Genomic DNA, 18,492 nt, shown 5'->3' on the forward strand with positions numbered 1-18,492 from the left:
ATAGTCAACCGATTTCCTTTTGTGTATGTGTGTGTAAAACTTAACTTTATGCCATTAATGAGTGCTAAGATACGCCATTGGTTCAACAAACATAATACAAACCATCCTGATGTGCTACATCATACCTTTTCTTATAGCTAAGTTATAAGCACATGGAGCCCCTAAAGGTATTAAAAAGGAACCTGCATTTCCTTTTCTAAAAATAAGACAGTAACCATATTCTTACCTTATGATATTTACAAATAACATTTTTTATAGTTTTTCATTTCAGATCTTAATTTATTAAAAATGAAATTCCATTTGCAAACTTAGCAACGGCATTTAATAGATGAACTGTGTATAATTTACTTTAACCCATTTTTAATGAAATCACATTAGGGCTTCTTGAAAACCATTCAAAACTGGAAACCAACACACTTCGGAAGTATATTTGATCCAGTCTTCCTTAGATGACTGATGAGAGTTTATTCTTGTTTTAACTACCAATTCCCAGCCAACCTTCTGCCTTGTTTGTAGGTTTTCCTGAGTTAAGAAAACCGAAGGCAGCCCTGAGCTCTGCCAGGCCCAGCACCTCGACTTTGCACTTTCTCTTTCCCTTTTGGGGCTTCGCGCCTTCCGTACTCAGTCAATTTCAACTTGAGCTTTCACATCTGGGTTCGTCTAACTCCTGTTCACGGAAAAGAAAGAAAACAGAAGAACCTCCTTCCTTGCCCTTCCTCTTGCTGCCCATTTATAAACCTACATAATGAGGATTATGACTGAGAACACATAAGACTAATAGTGAATTCACCCAGATCGAGGCAGAAAGAATGTTGTAAGTCTGAGATAGAATCCGACACCTTAAAGAAGCAGAGGCAGCCTGAGTCCCCTTGGGAATTTTTACCAGCCTCCATCCACCTCCTGACTCTCTTGATCGGAACCAAAATACAAGAAAAAAATCAAGTAAGCGTTTTTCTATGTAATAGAATTAAGTTCCAGTTAATTACCAATATTGTGACATTAGTTTTACACCAAAGTTTACAAATATAGTGGATTATGAACCAACTCGGGACTCCGACCACAAACGTTCATTGTCGCTGAAAGAAAATATTTCAAAGTTTGAGGCAACCCACAAGTAAACCTTTGGAAGAGCATTTCTTTCCAAGTTCTTACTTAAAGAAAGCACGTGACATAAAGCTGCAGACCTTGATTTCTTGGAATCTCAACCAATATACACCAAACATGGCACTGAGACCAACAAAGGGAAGCAGGCCCAGAGGAAAATTTTACTTACAAACCAAGGCGACGCAAGTTCCAGGACGTAGTAAGAACCAGTGGGAGAGGGGTGGTCACCACTGGTGACAATGAATTAGTGACAATGAAAAAGCAACACTTAAAATCATGAAATGTCCCTCCCTGGTGGGATTTCTAAGATATTAAAACTCAGCATAATAAAACGGGACACAAGTTCTTCTGCAGGCTCACATTTTCCCACCACCATCCATTTTAGCTGGAATTCCAACAATACCAGGGGCTGGGGTTACTACGTGTCACTGGTGGCTGAGAGCCGCCCTGGGCCTCAGAAAGCTTTTCCTCCAGCCTCAAACGAAATGCAGGCCTCAGGTCACACCCCGGGGCTCCGTGCAGAGGGACGTACAGAAGTCTTTCAGCTAGCACGTGGGCACTTTCAAGAGCAAATCCTACGCTCCCTGGTGAAAGGTATAAAGACTTATTTCTTAAGGGAATAAAGGGAAAATTTATCAGGAGGCCATGTGAAGAGACGACGTCATAGTTTTCTGGGAAATTAAATTAGGCCAATTTGTTTGGTCCTAGGAAAACTTAATGTCTTGTTGAAAAAAAAAAAAAAATCCAAGTCTTGACAAATCTTGTTGAAAAAAAAAGAATTCAAATCCAAATCTTGATTATTCAAATGCTGCAACATTCAGCAGACCTGAACACCCTGGTGGCCTAGGAACCATATTTTGGCCCTTAAGTCTTGGCCCCAGCTGGGTTTATTATCCCACCCCTCACAGCCCACTCCAAGACTGCAGCAGAGACTGAACCGATTGGCCGCCTGGCTCCCCATGTCGTGCTGCGCGCAAGATGGGGTCGCCCAGCCGCGGGTCTGGGCAGAGCTGGACCAGGGAAGGCGCACTTTTCTTTCAGCGGCTTGAGTGCTAGCAGGGGCTGATGCGTTGCTAAGGGTCGTCATTTTTCTCTCTCTCACTCGCTCCCCGTAAGAAGCAGGGCAGGGGTAGCAGAGTTATGACGGCTCCCTCGTTACAGACGTGTACTCTGACCACAGAGGTAAAGGAGCTCGTTAGTGATGGGAAGTGACAGGACCAGCCACCGTGCTCTCTTCATTCCTGCCATTAATTACACTGAGCTGCTAAGTTCTGGCCTGTGGACAATGACCACAATGGTCAAACTGACCAGTGTCCCCACCACTGCCTGGCCTACAGCCTTCAGTCTCGAAGCACCAGCTCGTCCTCCCAGGGCACAAAACCCAAACCTGAGAGCGGCGGGTCACCCAGGATCCTGGCAGGCACCTCCAGTCCGGTTCCTCTCTTGAGAGGGCACTGAGAATCCAGGATTGCAAGGGAATATAAAATACCAGTAGCACTCGGTCTGGTATTTTACATTCACGCAGTGAAAGAACAGATAAGCACCATTCTAACATGAACAAATTCAAATCTGTTCCTGAAAACACATTGTATATGGATCCAGAGGAAGGGCTTTCTGTTTGCTAAATCTTAAGAGTACCCTGAAAATGCCCTAAACTCTGAGTGTCCTGGAGAGAGGGGAGACCGGGACGAGGATTTATGGAAGCAAATCTCCAGCCTTACTAAAAGATCCCAGGAAGCGGGTGGTCAGGCTGTTGCAAGTGGAGAAGGCCAGACCTCTTGATGGGGTGGAGAAGGTCAACGACGCATAGCGGAGCCAACGGTCCAGGAACGGCGCCCTGGACTGAGCAGGGAATGCAGGGTCCGCATCTGCATTTCCAGATTTCCTGATGACCCAAGAGAAGAAGAAAAACTGGAGCTTTAAGTGACGGCTCCTTACTTTAGAATGTCAGCAATGGATTATACATCATCTGCGTGTAATTCAGGCCAAACCCGACACGTCTGCAGGCCAGACGCAGGCACCTCTGTGTCTGCGACCTCCGGCCAAGAGTTAGCAGAAGGCGGTAGCGGGGTCTGGACCAAGGTGCTGGCCCTCCCACGGCTGGGCCACGTGGGACCTCCATCCAATCACCCAGACGACAGCCATCCACAGGCTTGCACTTCCTGGAAGGGGAGTCCCGGGAAAGCCCAGGGCTGTGGATTAATGCCCACAGCTCTGGACGTCAGGGTCCGCTTCTGCACTTACATGTGTGAACCTTTAGAAAAGGTCATGCAAAACACTAGGAGAAACCAGCAAACTGTGTGGTCTCTCCATAAATAATAAGAAGAGCCCCATCCTGAAAAACACGATGAGACGCGAGGTCTTTGATGAGTCGAGGGCGTGGGAGGCAGCAAAGCAGGATGAACTTTTGTAATCAGAGGTTTAACTGAAGTTCAAACGAGGAGACTCAGGAAACAGCTTCTGTGGATTAAAGATGTGTTTCCTTTTGCTTTCTTTCCATTTTTTTTCTTAAATTAATTCTGAACGCTGATTTTTAGAGAGTATTTGTATCAAGTGGGAATCACAGAATTTCAGAATCACAGGAGACTCTGGAAGTCAAACCATTCCATCCTGAATCTGCTAGACCAATATTTGTGCTTGATCCCTGCCCGGGGTCACCCTGATCAAGAATCCCTGGGGACAGTGAACCCATGGGCCTGGACCTCTAGAGCTGCCTGAGCAGGGCTCCGCTGCCCTCCGGGGGGCGAGCCTGGTCTGTAACTCTGGAGTGCAGCCTGCTCCCAGCATGCCCTTCTTTTCAGGGACCAAGGACAGTTGCCACAAAGACCCAATGAGATGTCACATAGCTACGCAGCCAAGCCCGTTCTTAGCCCCAGACTCCTCCCAAAGCAAAAGGTTCCAGCGCTCTGACATGGTGAGACTCTCCTTTTGAGCACAGGCAGCATCCCCCAAAGTGCTGAAGGGAGAGAACCTATCACCTCCCTGTGGACAAACTTCTGCCGATGAAGCAGGATGCTCTAACATGCTAGCAGCCCCTCACTGCAGGCTGAGCCCCTAGACTGGATCCCCCACGCTTCTGCCACCCCAGACTTACACAATTTCTACTCTAACTACCAGGAAAATGGAAAACCCTAAAAATAGTTCATTTTAAACTTTTGAAGGACACGAAGCCCTGATTCCACAAGCTAGAAGATGACAGAGGCCGGAAGGCGCTCTGCCAGAGACACACGGGTGGGCAGCTCCCATCAGCGAGTGTAAATGGCCCTTCTGATTCTAAGTCTCTTTGATTCTGTGTGACCCAGGGCAAAACCACACGGCGGAATGTCAAAATGTATACTTGGTCTATCTTTCAGATGCCACTTTTGTACATGTAAAAACGATTTCCTGTTTAAGATCGTTTCTTGTGGACCGGCTACCCCAGTGTAGACGTCAATTACAGTTAATGCTTTATTTGAATTTCGTATGGCTTATGCATGTTTTTACAATTTTTTATTTCAAAACAATATTGGGCTCATTGTGAGCCAGATGCTGCTCTAAGAGCCTTAGAAGTAAGTATTAGCTCACTGAAAGCTTATGATGACCTGATGGTAATTACTATGACTATCCCCATTTTACAGATGGGCCACTGAGGCACAGAGAGGCTATGTAACTTGCCCAACTCACACAGCCAGCTTGGTAGCTGGTTTCAAGACAGCTTCCAACGCACCAGGCTTCGTGTCCCTGTGTAAATCATCCCACACTGACTCAGGGGTGCCTGAGACTCACTCTAACCAACAGTAGCAGTTGCAGTGATGCTACCTACACTGGGTTTGCACCTTAAGAAATCCTGGCAGCTTCTGCTTTGGGGAGCTCTGACCAAGTAGCCATGCTGTGCTCTGTCCATAGTCCTGAACCACAGACTTATGAGAAATAATAATAGTTTTTTCAAATCATTAGGGATTGGGGTAGAGTATTAGGCAAAAATAGACTAGAAAAACAGAACTAGCGTCCTGCGTTGCTGTAACAAAAATCAAAAACACATGTCACTGGCTTGCAACCAGGCAGCTGGCTGAGGCTGGCAGGGACTGAACAGCTGGAAGGACCGTGAGGAAAATGCTCCCTGAGGTTGGAGAAAGGGGTCCGCCTTGTGTGCTGGCAGGACGGACAGTTAGCAGACCTGCTCCCTGTGGGAATGTGCAGCACAGCCAGGATGCGCAGTGAACCCCTGCACGGACCTGGTTAAGATTTCCGAGCAGAATGCCAAACACGCTAACTGCTCTGATGAGTCTGGGAGGAGGGAGAGGAGATCAAGGTAGTTTTCAAGCAGAATTAGAAAAAATATTTCTGATTTAAAAACCTCACTGGACCAGACCACGAGAAAAACTGTTTCTCAATCCCAGCTTCTCCTGCAGTAGAAGACTCTGAGAGTAAGAACTGGCCTCAGAACAAAGATCGAATCCAGGGAATAGCAGGGGATATGATCTCAGAATAAAGACCCCACCAAGAGTGTGGCAGTCAGACCCCCTTCTTGAGAACTCAGAAAGATTTAAGGTAGACCTTTCCCATTACCAGAAGACCTATGGATCAGAGACAGGAACCTGTGGATTGGTTTTTGCCCAATGGACCAAATTTGTAATTTGATACAAAGGACACCCACAAGGCTTTTAAAGGAATTACACCACTTTGGATTAAAAAGCACAGAAGGGACTTCTCTGGTGGCGCAGTGGTTAAGAATCTGCCTGCCAACGCAGGCAACTCAGGTTCAAACCCTGGTCCGGGAAGATCCCACATGCCACAGAGCAACTAAGCCCGTGCGCCACAACTACTGAGCCCGCACTCTAGAGCCCGTGAGCCACAACTACTGAGCCTGCGTGCCACAACTACTGAAGCCCGTGCACCTAGAGCCTGTGCTCCGCAACAAAGAGAAGCCACCGCCATGAGAAGCCCGCGCACCGCAACGAGGAGTAGCCCCTGCTCGCCACAACTAGAGAAAGCCCACGCACAGCAACAGAGACCCAATGCAGCCAAAATAAACAAACAAACAAATTTATTAAAAATAAAATAAAATAAAAAGCACAGAGAAAAGAGGCCCTGGGCTTTCAACCCAAGTACAGGCTGAGAAAGCTACATAGCTGTACACAGGCCATTTCTTATGGAGAAGGAAGGTTGACTCAGATAGCAGAGCCCAGGGCCAAGGAGGATGCCCCTAGGAGCAGAACATACCCTGTGCTGTGGACCAGTGATATCTACAGGTGTTCTGTCCCTCTCCTCCTTTTTGGAATAAGGTACCTGCTGTGGTTCTCCTGTGCCGGTGTCAGCACCGTGAGTGTGTGCGTGCGTGCGTGTGTTTATGCGTATGGTAACTTGTCCCTTGAGTACCTGGTCTTCAGATGGAAAGGTCATATCCCAGGAGCCTCATCTACATGTGCACCTGATGTAGATACAGTCTTGGATTCAAGCCTGAGCCAGATGCCACGATGGAATGAGACTTGGTGAATCTGGGGACAGGGTGAGGGTATTTTGCACGTGGGAGGGCAGATCGAAGTAGCTAGTCTCCAAAGATGACCCTCAAAAACTCAGCTCACTCTGTCACCCCAGGCCCTCAGACTCAACTTAACTAGTAGAATATGGTGGGAATGACGCTACTGTTCTGGCGGAAGCCTTGAGAAGGCCTGGAAGCTCCTGCTTTTGTGCCCTTGGGAGCCCTAGCATCCTTGTAAGAAACTGGACCACTTTTCTAGGGAGACAGTGAGAAGGGAGAGACCCTGAGACTACATGGAGGAGAATCGGGGTCTTGGATACGCGACGGTCGTCGACCTGCTGGCGTCAACCCCCAGCCGCAGGAGCCACATCTGCTGAGGCACCAGATGTGACTGAAGAAATCATCTTGTATGCCTCAGCCCTAGACGGCATTTTGTGGAGCAGAAACAAGCTATCCCCAACATCCCTGCTCCAAATTCCTGACCCATAGGGTCGTGAGCAATAATAAAATGGTTACTGTTTTAAACCACTACGATTTGGGTTAATTACCAGCAACAGATAACCAGTGCAGTGGGGCAAGCCGGGAGCGATAGTCTATACTCATAACCGGAAGCTACACCACCTCCCAGTGAATCGTTTCACCGTCCAGACCAATTTCAAAGCTTTAACATCTTTTACTCGTTTGCATAGTAAGAAATTTAAGGGCTTTGTGACATCTCAAATATTCCTCTTCTCTTACTTAGAGATGGCAAACGTTGACCTAATTGCTACCAGCTCATTCATTTACTGATGCATCAGAAAGACTGATTTTTAATGATCTACAACCAAAACATCAGATTCTAGGCAGGCATTTCTTGCTTTTTTGGCTCAGGGAACTTTTTCTATGGTGGAGCAAAGAGGAGAATTGTCTTTTGGATGCAATCTCTTTATTAGTCATGTGTGTTCTCTGCGTAGTCCCAAGCGGTCATTGAAAGCCAACAGCAATGTTATTAAGGGTACAAGCTTTAAATAACTTACAAAGTTAACGTAATGAATGTAAGTGCTACCTGAAATCCATCACTCCGTGCCCGCTGCAGCCCCAAGCTGTGATAAAACACCACTCATAAATTTATATTAAAACCCTGTTCGATAGCAATTATTTACCAACAAAGATGTACTGATTGCATTAGAGACTGGGGGTCTAAAGCAGGCAAATCAGTCTTTGTCTTGAGTTGCAGGGACCAGTGGCGTTGGCGTCTGCGAGCACGGAGATCATCACGACACCGGGGGAACACTTAACAGCCAGCCAGGGTCCTACGAGGCAACGGAGGACCAGCCAGCTGCAGGCTGCGCCACGGAAAGATCAGACCGTCGACAGACACGAAGCACTGATCTTTGCTCTGAGGCAGCATTTCTCATCTGCTTTAACAGCCACTGGAGGCCATGCATGCATCTGACTGAAAGCAAAGGAGAGGCCATGTGTGATTCAGCAATGATATAAACTGAATTACCCTGCTGCACTTGAGGGGGTGCCAACAGCTTCCTAATTACCAAGTTTAAAACGGCGATAGTTTTTCCAGGGTTTGAAACATTCCACACAAGTTCAGAAATGTTTAGCATTTCTGCTTCTAAAAAGGAAGTGCGGTTTGAGTCCTTCTTTGGTTCTACAATGAACACTCGTTAAGGGCGCCTCGGTGACTTTATGATTCGCGTTCTTAGTACTTTTGAGTAGATTCTCATGATAGCAGTTAAAGGTTTTCTATGGAATTTCTAAAATGTCGCAGAGAAAAGCTGGCATCTTTACCTGAGATCCAAAGAGTAAGATCACCAATCATTCGATTTTCACATTTGCATTTAGTACTTTTATTCCCATCAAGATATTTCCTGTAACATGTATTATACTTGTGGTTCACTTATGCTTTGTTGACTTACAGAAAAAAAAAAAAAAAAAAAAACTAGGAAAGGGCATCTGGGTGAGTGGTACATTTCATCACTAGAAATTGGGGAAGCACAGGAGTCGAACGACCATACAAGGGACAGGGACATTCTCCTCCCCTGTCAGGGGCTCCTGCAGAAGCCCCTCCAGCTGGGTGTCACTCCCCGCTGTGTCTCCGCCGACAGCCCACTCTTCCAGCATGAAACTTCTCTCTCCATCCTCTTCCTGCTCTCTCATTATGCTAAGCTGTCCCTTGCAGATAACAAATACACACTTTACCAAGAGCGTGCCTGGACCCAAAGGAGTGGAAATTCACGCACAGAAGTGTCTGTTGCAGGGCGTGAAGTCTGTGCCCGCCTCCCCTCACATCCTTCCATCACTTACACGTGGGACCGAGATGACATTAGCAAACTCCCTGTTAGGAGCGTTGGATGTATAATCCTGAGCGTTGGGCTCATCCCCATTTTAACAGGAATCTCAACGCCAGCGCACCCTACAGAGACTGCTAGCGCTGGGAATCCTGCAGCACTGGGGCTGGCAAAGTCCGGCCTGTGGGCCAAATGGAATCGTCTGCCTCTTTCTGTAAATAAAGTTTCATCGGAACGCAGCCGTGTCCATTCTTACACAGGGCTGCTTTCACCCAGTACAGCTCCGGAGTTGCAGGAAAGACCGTGTGACTTACAAAGCATAAAATACTAGCTATCTGGCCCTTCACCGAAGAAGGTTGCTGAGCCCTGCTACAGGATATGGAACCATGAAGAAGCAATTGGCAGCCACTGACTTAATTTACTTTATGTTTTAAAAATAAATTTATTTATTTAACTAATTTATTTTTGGCTGCGTTGGGTCTTCATTGCTGCGCGCAAGCTTTCTCTAGTTGTGGTGAGCGGGGGCTACTCTTGGTCGTGGTGCGCAGGCTTCTCACTGCGGTGGCTTCTTTCGTTGTGGAGCACGGGCTCTAGGCACGCAGGCTCAGTAGCTGTGGCTCGCAGGCTCTAGAGCGCAGGCTCAGTAGCTGTGGCTCGCAGGCTCTAGAGCGCAGGCTTAGTAGCTGTGGCGCGGGCTTAGCTGCTCCACGGCACGTGGGATCTTCCTGGACCAGGGCTCAAACCTCCCTGCACTGGCAGGCAGATTCTTAACCACTGCACCACCAGGGAAGTCCCAACTGACTTAATTTAAAGTTGGCAAATTCTGTTCTTCTCCCCCAAGTTCCCATCTTGCATCCTCCCCTTACTCCTGCTGAAGACCCCCTTACACTCTAGCACTCTATGGAAGCTGGGCTCTGGGCTTCCATAACCTCTGCTGAAACAAGCATCACCTGGACCCTTAGAATAATGGTTGCTCTGGGCTGAATTATATCCCCCCTAAATTTTTATTGTGAAGTCCTAACCCCCAGGACCTCAGAATGTGACTGCATTTGGAGATACAGGGCCTTTAAAGAACCTATGGTTAACGAGGCCTGTAGGATGGGCCCTAACCCAGAAGGACTGATGTCCTTATAGGAAGAGATTCAGACACAGACACACATGGAGGGAAGATGATGTGAAGACACAGGGAGAAGATGGCCAACCACAAACCAAGGCAAGAGGACTCCAAAGAAGGACATCACCTTGATCTCAGACTTCCAGGCTTCAGGACTGTGAGAAAATAAATGCCCGTTTTGTTTTTTTTTTTGCGGTGCGTGGGCCTCTCACTGTTGTGGCCTCTCCCGTCGCGGAGCACAGGCTCCGGACGCGCAGGCTCAGCGGCCATGGCTCACGGGCCCAGCCGCTCCGCGGCACGTGGGATCTTCCCGGACCAGGGCACGAACCCATGTCCCCCGCATCGACAGGCAGACTCCCAACCACTGCGCCACCAGGGAAGCCCTAAATGCCTGCTTTTAAGGCTCCCAGTCTGTGGAACTGTAACTGAGCAGGACCCTATGGGGCCTTCCCGGGACAGATGCCCTCCCGCCCCACATGTCCTCCACCTGCCCCTTGTCTGTAGAAAAACTTTAATAAAAGTTTTGAATAAATTTAATCAGAGAAGTGAGGAAACGCAGGAAGAAAACAGTCAAGCAAGACAACGTAATAGTTTAGCCATTAAACAAAGTCAAGGACCTTTAATTCCTCCTCAAGGGCTACAGATAATATTCTAAGTCTTATCCTTTGAGCTGTTTTGCAGATACTGAAACCCACACCGGGTGGGAGAAGTTAACTGCATGCTGCCCACCAGCACACAGACCCCAGATGGGCTGGAACCAGCAGGCTGGTGATGCTGACTCCCGATGACCTCACCACCAACCAATCAGAAGAGTGTCCGTGAGCTGATCACACACCCTCCAACCCCCCTCCCTCACCCGGTCTTTAAAAACCTGTCCCTGAAAGCCAACGGGGAATTCAGGCCGTTAGAGCACTAGCTGCCTGGACTCCGTGCTTGGTGCCCTGCAGTAAACGCTGCCCTTCCCCCTTCGCCACAGCCGGGCACCAGGAGACTGGCTTCAGTGCGGGCAAGGGGACCCAAGTTTGGTTCCGTAACAGTACTTTGTTACGGCAGCCCTGAAAGACTAGTACGACGGTGTACAAACAGGTTGTAAGCTGCTGTAGGACGGAGAAATGGTCTCCTCTACCAGCACCCAGCACAGCAGGTAGTACAGCCTGGACCTCACCACGAATGCCCTGCAGGTCCCCGCGTCACACAGCATCTTCAGCTCTCAACTCTCTGCTCGCTCGAGTCTCACTTTTCCTCCCCAGTAGGACGTGTTCCCTGAGCATCCATCAGGCCCCTCAAATACAGCACACCCCAACAGACTGGGAGTTCTGGGGCGCCAGGTCTGCCGGAGCTGGCAGGCGGTGAGTCCTAAATAATCACCCCAATTTACAGACGTGCCTGGTTCTAAACTATCTCCCCAAATCCGGAATGTCTCCAAATAGCAGAGCAATCCATCGCAAACCTAAAACCAAAAAGCAGGGAGGGTGTAACAACCCGCCACTCAATCACAATGCCACTGAATCACATCGGGATGAGGGACCCACCTACTATAGGTTTAACAGGAAAAAGCAAGTGGGACAAAACGACCAAATACTCTTAAGTCAACGAAGAAAGTCAGTAACAACCGCTCATTACATGCAAGAAGATAATTCCTATTAAAATGGTTTCCCCAGATGCTCCTCAAACAGAACAATTCTAGCAAATTCATACACGTGAGGCTTGGATGTCAGTGTTGGGTAAAAGGAGACGGGACCAGTCCGACCAGGACCCTGCAAGCTCTGCCAGGACTCCACCATTTTAAACTTTCCACCTAGTTTAGAGTGTTTCCATAGAAACAGCGGGAAGCCCCTCTTAGCTGAGCTCTTTTTCGGATAGTGATATCTGCGTCCTAGCCCCCCATCCAGAGGATCTATTATCCCACAAGTGGAAGCTTTGCTCCAGCCCTGTGGAGGGAGTTGGGGGACGAGGCCAAGGCACCAGTGAGGATTCTGGATCTCTAAGCAGCTCCCGTCGCGATGCCCTCCCCTTTCTGGTTAGTGATATTTTCTGTCATTCTGCCAGGTTGTAGGGTACACAAGGGTTCCACTTTAATTGAGGCTGTCAGCATCTCTGACAATCCTATAAAGCCCTCGATTATGCACGGCGGGGTTAGTGACACACTTGTTATTGTGGATGCCCTATTTGCGAAACCCAAGCCTGCACCACGCGCGGGTCAGCTCACCCGCACGACCTTCCTGTCATTAGCCGCGTCGATTTCTACCTCACCGCTGAGAAAATCACACGGCGCGGCTTCAAAGCGCCGGCCGGGACTGGATTCGACCAGGAGCTAATCACCCACAAATCCAGCTCAAATGGCAATAATTGGCTAAACTGCTCCCCTCTCCAGAGCTCAGCAGTAATTTGGGATAATAAAGAAAAGAATTATTCAGCCAACTGCCCCGGAATGGATGCTTTGTGACCGACACACTTCACATTTTAATAATGATGGACACAGAATCCAATTTAATTCCGTGTCAACTGAATAACGAGACGGAGAACAATGATGGGGAAGGGAAAAAAAGTTTGTTGGTTTTTTTCCCCCCTTTTTAGAAAAGCATGTTAACCCTGAGGAACGCTGAAGAGATGTGGACTTCACGTTAGGTCTGGCTGAATTATGAAGTCCCAACGAGGACCAAATGAATTCTAAACAGGGGCGGAAAAACAAAACAATGAGGCCGCTATATATTGGGATAATTTAAAACAACAACCAGAAACACTCCCCTCATCGAACGAAAAGAAAGGAAACGAAGAAGAAACCACTGCCTCCAGGATGGACAGATCCTTCTTGATTTTTCTAGTTAATATCATCTCTTGATCACTTCGTTTGTCTTCCCTCTTACCCTGCCTCTTTCTGCCACCAGGGTTGCGGCAGCTGGGATGAGAGCTCTGCCTTAACGGCAGCCTGGTGACACCGCTGCAGTCACCCCGCAACACTGACTGCCGTCCGGGGGCCCAGCGGGCGCGTGGCGGAGCAGGGCTGCTCCGTCATCATCCCGGCCCTGACCTGTCCTCCCAGCCAGACCACCCCTGGAGGCGAGAACCACAAACAAAAACGGCGGGCTGGAGATGGACTCCACTCGCTCGGAGCCGGTGAGACTTCTTTTACTAAAGAAAATCAAACTGAATTCAATCCCCCGCCTCGGAGGCCAGGACACCCCAGTGTCCAGCCGGGTGACAGCGTGAGGCCAAGGATGGAGGGGCCCCTTTGTGCGATGGGGGGGGCATTGCCCCAAGTACAAACTGTGGGGCGACACACGCGAACGTGTGTGTGCAAACGTGGCAGAGAGGAATTCCTGGACAAGCAACAATAAGAAACCTGTAGTTGCTTCCTTATTCAAGCAAATGATCCCTAAACCCAGTCATCAGCCCCCATATGACACCCTCCAGGGCGACTGTTAGCGTGGTGTGAGCAGGGTGTGCGTGGGACATGGAAGTTACCTGGTGTGAGACATCAGGTGAGCTGTGAGTAGATTTTACATCTCCATCAGCTAAGTGTTAGTCTTCTGCAGGGGAGATTTGTCTTTTCTCCCCTAACCAACACTTCTAAACGTGTTCTCCTTGGGATACGCTCTGTTCTCACTTCCTTCTCGTTTCTCTCCTACCTGTCTGCCAACTGCTCACCCACCTGCCTCAGATGCTGCCACTGCTGAGACCTGGTTTCTTTCCAGGTTACACTCTGCCCCTAGAAAGTCACCAGCAGCTGTGGGGAGCTCTCCCAGGGCACCCCAGGTAGTTCCTTCCCACCGTGTTCAGGCTCCCCATCACTCCCAGACTGGGCAGCACTGCCAAACTGGTGAGAGTTGTCACCAACTGTGGCGCCCCTCCCCCTGCCTCTCCCACGTCCTCAGCAGGCGTCTCCTAGTCAGCTTAAGTCCCCCCAGCTCTGGTCCTGCTCTGCCCAGCAGAGTCACCACGAGTCCCGGGTGACAAGTGAGGACTCCACCTGTCCTCAGCTCTGAGGCTTGCTGTAGGTGTAAACCCAAACCACACACCAGATTCTGAAGGCTTGGCAGGAAAAATGGGCAACTTTTTAAATTGGTTACATGCTGACATGATTTAGTTTGGGATAGACTCAGTTAAACAAAACATTATTAAATTTCATTTCACTTGTTCTTATTTACTCTTTCTAATATGAATACCAAAAGAGGGGTGCGACTGTATCTGTGGTTCACATTCTGTTTCCATCTGACACTGCTGCCTACCCAGATCACATCTGCTCCCCCCTGTCGGGCTCCTGGGCTTCTGTAGCAGCAGCTTAACCAGGGAAGAGGCCATTCTCGTCTAGCTCATTTTTGTTTCCTACAACCTGGCACACGACAAGTGCTCAAAAAAAGCCTGTTGGACAAATGAACACATAACTGTATGACATAACCATCGCCGTGAACGGTAAAAGGTTTCATGGAGATTAAATAATCGTGCGAGGTAATATGGTCAGTGAGGAGTAAAACCCCAATCTGCATCCACGTTGTCTGTAGGGCTCCAATCCTCTTATGGTAACCACATGCCTTGCACCACACAGCAAAGGTGATTAGAAATCGCACGCTCGTAAGGAGATCGCGTCAGACACCAAATCAGTACAAATCGTCTTCCTGCACGCATGGTAAGTGTAAAGTACTGCTCTGGATACAGGGAGGCATAAAGAAGAACACCGCGCGGGGCCTGGCCCTCGGGATTCTTCTATTTTGGAAATTAAGATGTGGGTACAGGCAGAGGAAGGCAATTCAAACCTGGATTAGAGTTTCTACCGGAGAAATCAAAGGAGGGAAGGATTACTCACTTTGCTCCTGGTTAAGAAAAGAAGGAGGTTGGTGCCAACAGCCACGTTTCGCTTTTAAGCCAAGACTTAAACCAGGGGTGGCACCCACTTGGCGGGCAGGCTCCCACTTACCCACCCTCTAGGCACTTGTGAGGGCGAGCATCGAGCTTTCTCAACACAGCCCTCCACGCAGGCTCTACTGTGGATGAGAACCGGCACAGAACAGGAATCCACAGCCGTCCCGCCCCTGATACTGCTAAGCCCTGGTCGCCAGAAACATTCCACATGCCATATATTTTTTTTTTTAAATGTTGAACATTCTTTTAATTTACTTATTTTTGTTTTTGGCTGTGTTGGGTCTTTGTTTCTGTGCGAGGACTTTCTCTAGTTGCGGCGAGCGGGGGACACTCTTCATCGCAGTGCGCAGGCCTCTCACTGTCACAGCCTCTCTTGTTGCGGAGCACAGGGTCCAGACGCACAGGCTCAGTAGCTGTGGCTCACGGGCCCAGCTGCTCCACAGCATGTGCGATCCTCCCAGACCAGGGCTCGAACCCGTGTCCCCTGCATTGGCAGGCAGATTCTCAACCACTGCGCCACCAGGGAAGCCCCACATGCGATCTTTTTTTGTTTTGTTTTGTTTTTGTTTTTGTTTTTTTCTTTTGCGTTACGCGGGCCTCTCACTGTTGTAGCCTCTCCCGTTGTGGAGCACAGGGTCCGGACGCGCAGGCTCAGTAGCTGTGGCTCATGGGCCCAGCCGCTCCACGGCATGTGGGATCTTCCCAGAACGGGGCATGAACCTGTGTCCCCCGCGTCGGCAGGCGGACTCTCAACCACTGCGCCACCAGGGAAGCCCAACACATGCGATCTTTTTATGAGCGGCACAAATATTTCCTTCCACGACTATCTTCTATCCCAGCGATGCCGATGATTACTACGACCACTATTACTACTACTTAATTTCTTGGAAACTGAATACTGTTGTGAACTGATTAGAAAATAAAGGAGACAAAGACAGAGACAGAGGGATAGAGACAGAGAGAGACTGCGTTTCTGGAAAACCAAAGTGAATCTAGTCAGTGCCACGTCCTGGGGCTGTGTGTATACTCAGAGTTATCACTGAAGGCCCAGGACGGCAGGGTCTCTATAAGCTAGTGGGTGAGTTTTCATTTCAGACCATTACCTGCCAGGTGCTCACTTACTAGGTTAGTCTGGTTCGGGGGGGCACCCCTGCTCTCAGTCTTTGCCTAAAGGAGTGAGTTCAAACAAAGATACCCAAGACACCCAGGACAGGGTGCAAAATGATTCTCTTCCTCCCAAATGGTCTTGCTGTCTTACATCTAAGACGTCAGGTGGAACTTTTCTACAGATTCCAGTGTCTTCCCCAGCAGTTTCATTTGAGGAAATGTCAGATTGCTGAAAACTGTCATCAAACAGATATATGTGCTTACAAGTGTAAATACGCATAAAGAAGGTAAAGGGCCATCCCTAGAACTGCTCCCTTGGTGAGCAGGAATGAGCATATGCCCACCCATCCACCAGCTGCCCACCAGGGTCACCAGTGGGTCGTTTCACAGACAGCAGTCAGCTCACGTGTCTGAATGTACCTGGAAGGAGAGGGAAGATAGCCGTCAGAGTGCAGAGCCCCGAACTGCAGGCAGGGGCTACCCTGCTGACTACACACAATGCATGTGGGTGACAGAGGTGATGGTGACTGTGGGGCAGCTCGGATGTGCTTCTTTTCCACCAAACATCCTCTACCAACGTCTTCTGTGCTCCAGCTTAGAGGCTGTTGCCATCAACGAGAAATGTGCTCCCTAATTACAGAGTAAAATCAAGTGGCGTCCATCACACCTTACTGACATAAAAATTCTGGATAAAATTCTCAGCAGTCATCAAAAATGTGCTTAAGGAAATGTCCACATAAAAAAGACTATACCTCATTTCACGCCAAAGTCCTCAAATACCAAAATTTAAAACATAAAAGAGGGTGAAGTCGCGTTCAACCAGTGCTCTGATGCGTCACATTAGAAAAACAGTGACTCCAACGGTCTCACTCTAGAAGGTGACTGTTAATCAGGGCACTTTAATGATGAAACACTGCAAGTATTGTGTCAGCAAGTTAAAAATGGCCTTGTTTCAATACAAGAATCACTCGGTATATACTATATATGAAGTATTGTATTTCATGCCCCATTTACTGTAACACATTAGTGGGTTCAATCATCAAGTAACAACTGTTTCCTTGCCAGGTTCAGATATTGGGGAGGGGGGGGGGTCTGCAGTGGGAGAAGAGCCCCTGTAGGCTCAGAGGGCCGTAGGCACGTACAGAGATTTGGTCCTGTTCATTTTATGGGCCCTTCAACAATAGTAAATAATTGCACATCTAGATTTTAGCAAATAATACAGTCTTAGTGAATGCTTGGTTTTTAAACGCCAACTAACTGAAACACTCTTAGACATGTTGTCCTTCATTGAATTATCTAAGATCACACAGAAAGAGGACTAGACAGCAGAGCCTTCCTGCAATGATCTGATTGATTCACTTCACTATGAAAATGTCAGAAAGAATAAAACAGACTGCAAGAACTCTGCAAAGCAAAAAGCTGTACAGTCTTTAAAAATGAACTGTTTGCAAACTCCAGTCACTTCTTACGTTAAAAACAAATCCAAAATTGAGACTAAGACAGGATATTTCACAAATTGGATTCTCTTTGGTTTAACACTATCCTAGATACTATCCCTGTTGATCTGTGATGTGATGGTAGAAGGTATGGGGAGACAGTGGTGATTGGAAACCTATGTGGTTAGAAAAGCTCACTCGTATACTGAATCCATAAACTATTTCCTTGGGGGGAAAGAAAAAAGAACAGCAACCACGGTTTCAAGCGGTTGGTCAAGAGGTTTACAGGAAATGCCGGGCACTCACGTAATGACTCTCAACAGAGCACAGATCTGTATTTTCCTTTTCACCTTGACTGCCAGGATGCTCAGAGATGTTACATTTTTCTGAGTAGGTTTTCTGGTAACTGCCTTTTCCTTTGGTACCCGGCACTTAACTTTTTATAGTTTTCACAAGTGTCTGCGTTTCTTTTAGTGTAAGATAAAGTTGAAAGAAAGAGAAGAAGAAAAACACTTGAGAGGAAGGTTTAGCCCCCAAACTCAGGCCATAAGAAAGCAGTTAAGAGACTGGTTTGGGAGGGAAAGGGAGCCCGTGTGGCTGGTGATCGCAGCCTAATTCCCCTTCAAGAGGCACCCAGTGGCAGTCACACAACCTCTGCTCGGTGGTGTCCGCCTGGGCTCCCAGGCAGGACCCGAGCTGCCCTCGAACCTGAGCTGTTTGTTACTTCTTGCTGCCGAAAAGAGGCTCGGAGCCAGGGCTGAGGCATTTCGGTCTTTGAACTGCTTTCAGTGCTGTGAGGGGCAGGCCAACGGCTCTCCAGACAATAGTTCAGAACTTGTTCAGCAAAGCTTGATTTTTTTGCCTTCAAAGGTTGAAATTTGTTCTACAGATAAAAGTAACGCCTTCAGGGAAAATAACTCTAAGGCATTCCTGACAAATTCAAGTCCCTCCGAGCATCAAGCTACTATTGTGCTAAGGTACAGTCAGCTACGGAATACAGTTAGAAAAGGAAAGCCAGAACCCCAGGAAAAACAAGCAAGTAGAAGGCCTGATGCTACTCGGTTGTTTCTATCTGAAAGCTGGCAGACCCAAGAACATACAGATTTATAGAGGTAACAGGCTCCCATG

At 48.3% G+C, this 18,492-nt stretch overlaps 1 protein-coding gene across 6 annotated transcripts in view; it reads right to left on the reverse strand.

The window, feature by feature from the left end:
• AGAP1 (ArfGAP with GTPase domain, ankyrin repeat and PH domain 1) overlaps window positions 1–18,492 on the reverse strand; it is a 560,398-nt gene that overhangs the window by 206,561 nt on the left and 335,345 nt on the right. The window lies entirely within an intron of this gene.

The sequence above is a fragment of the Phocoena sinus genome, chromosome 7, assembly GCF_008692025.1.
Source record: "Phocoena sinus isolate mPhoSin1 chromosome 7, mPhoSin1.pri, whole genome shotgun sequence".
NCBI lineage: Eukaryota > Metazoa > Chordata > Mammalia > Artiodactyla > Phocoenidae > Phocoena > Phocoena sinus.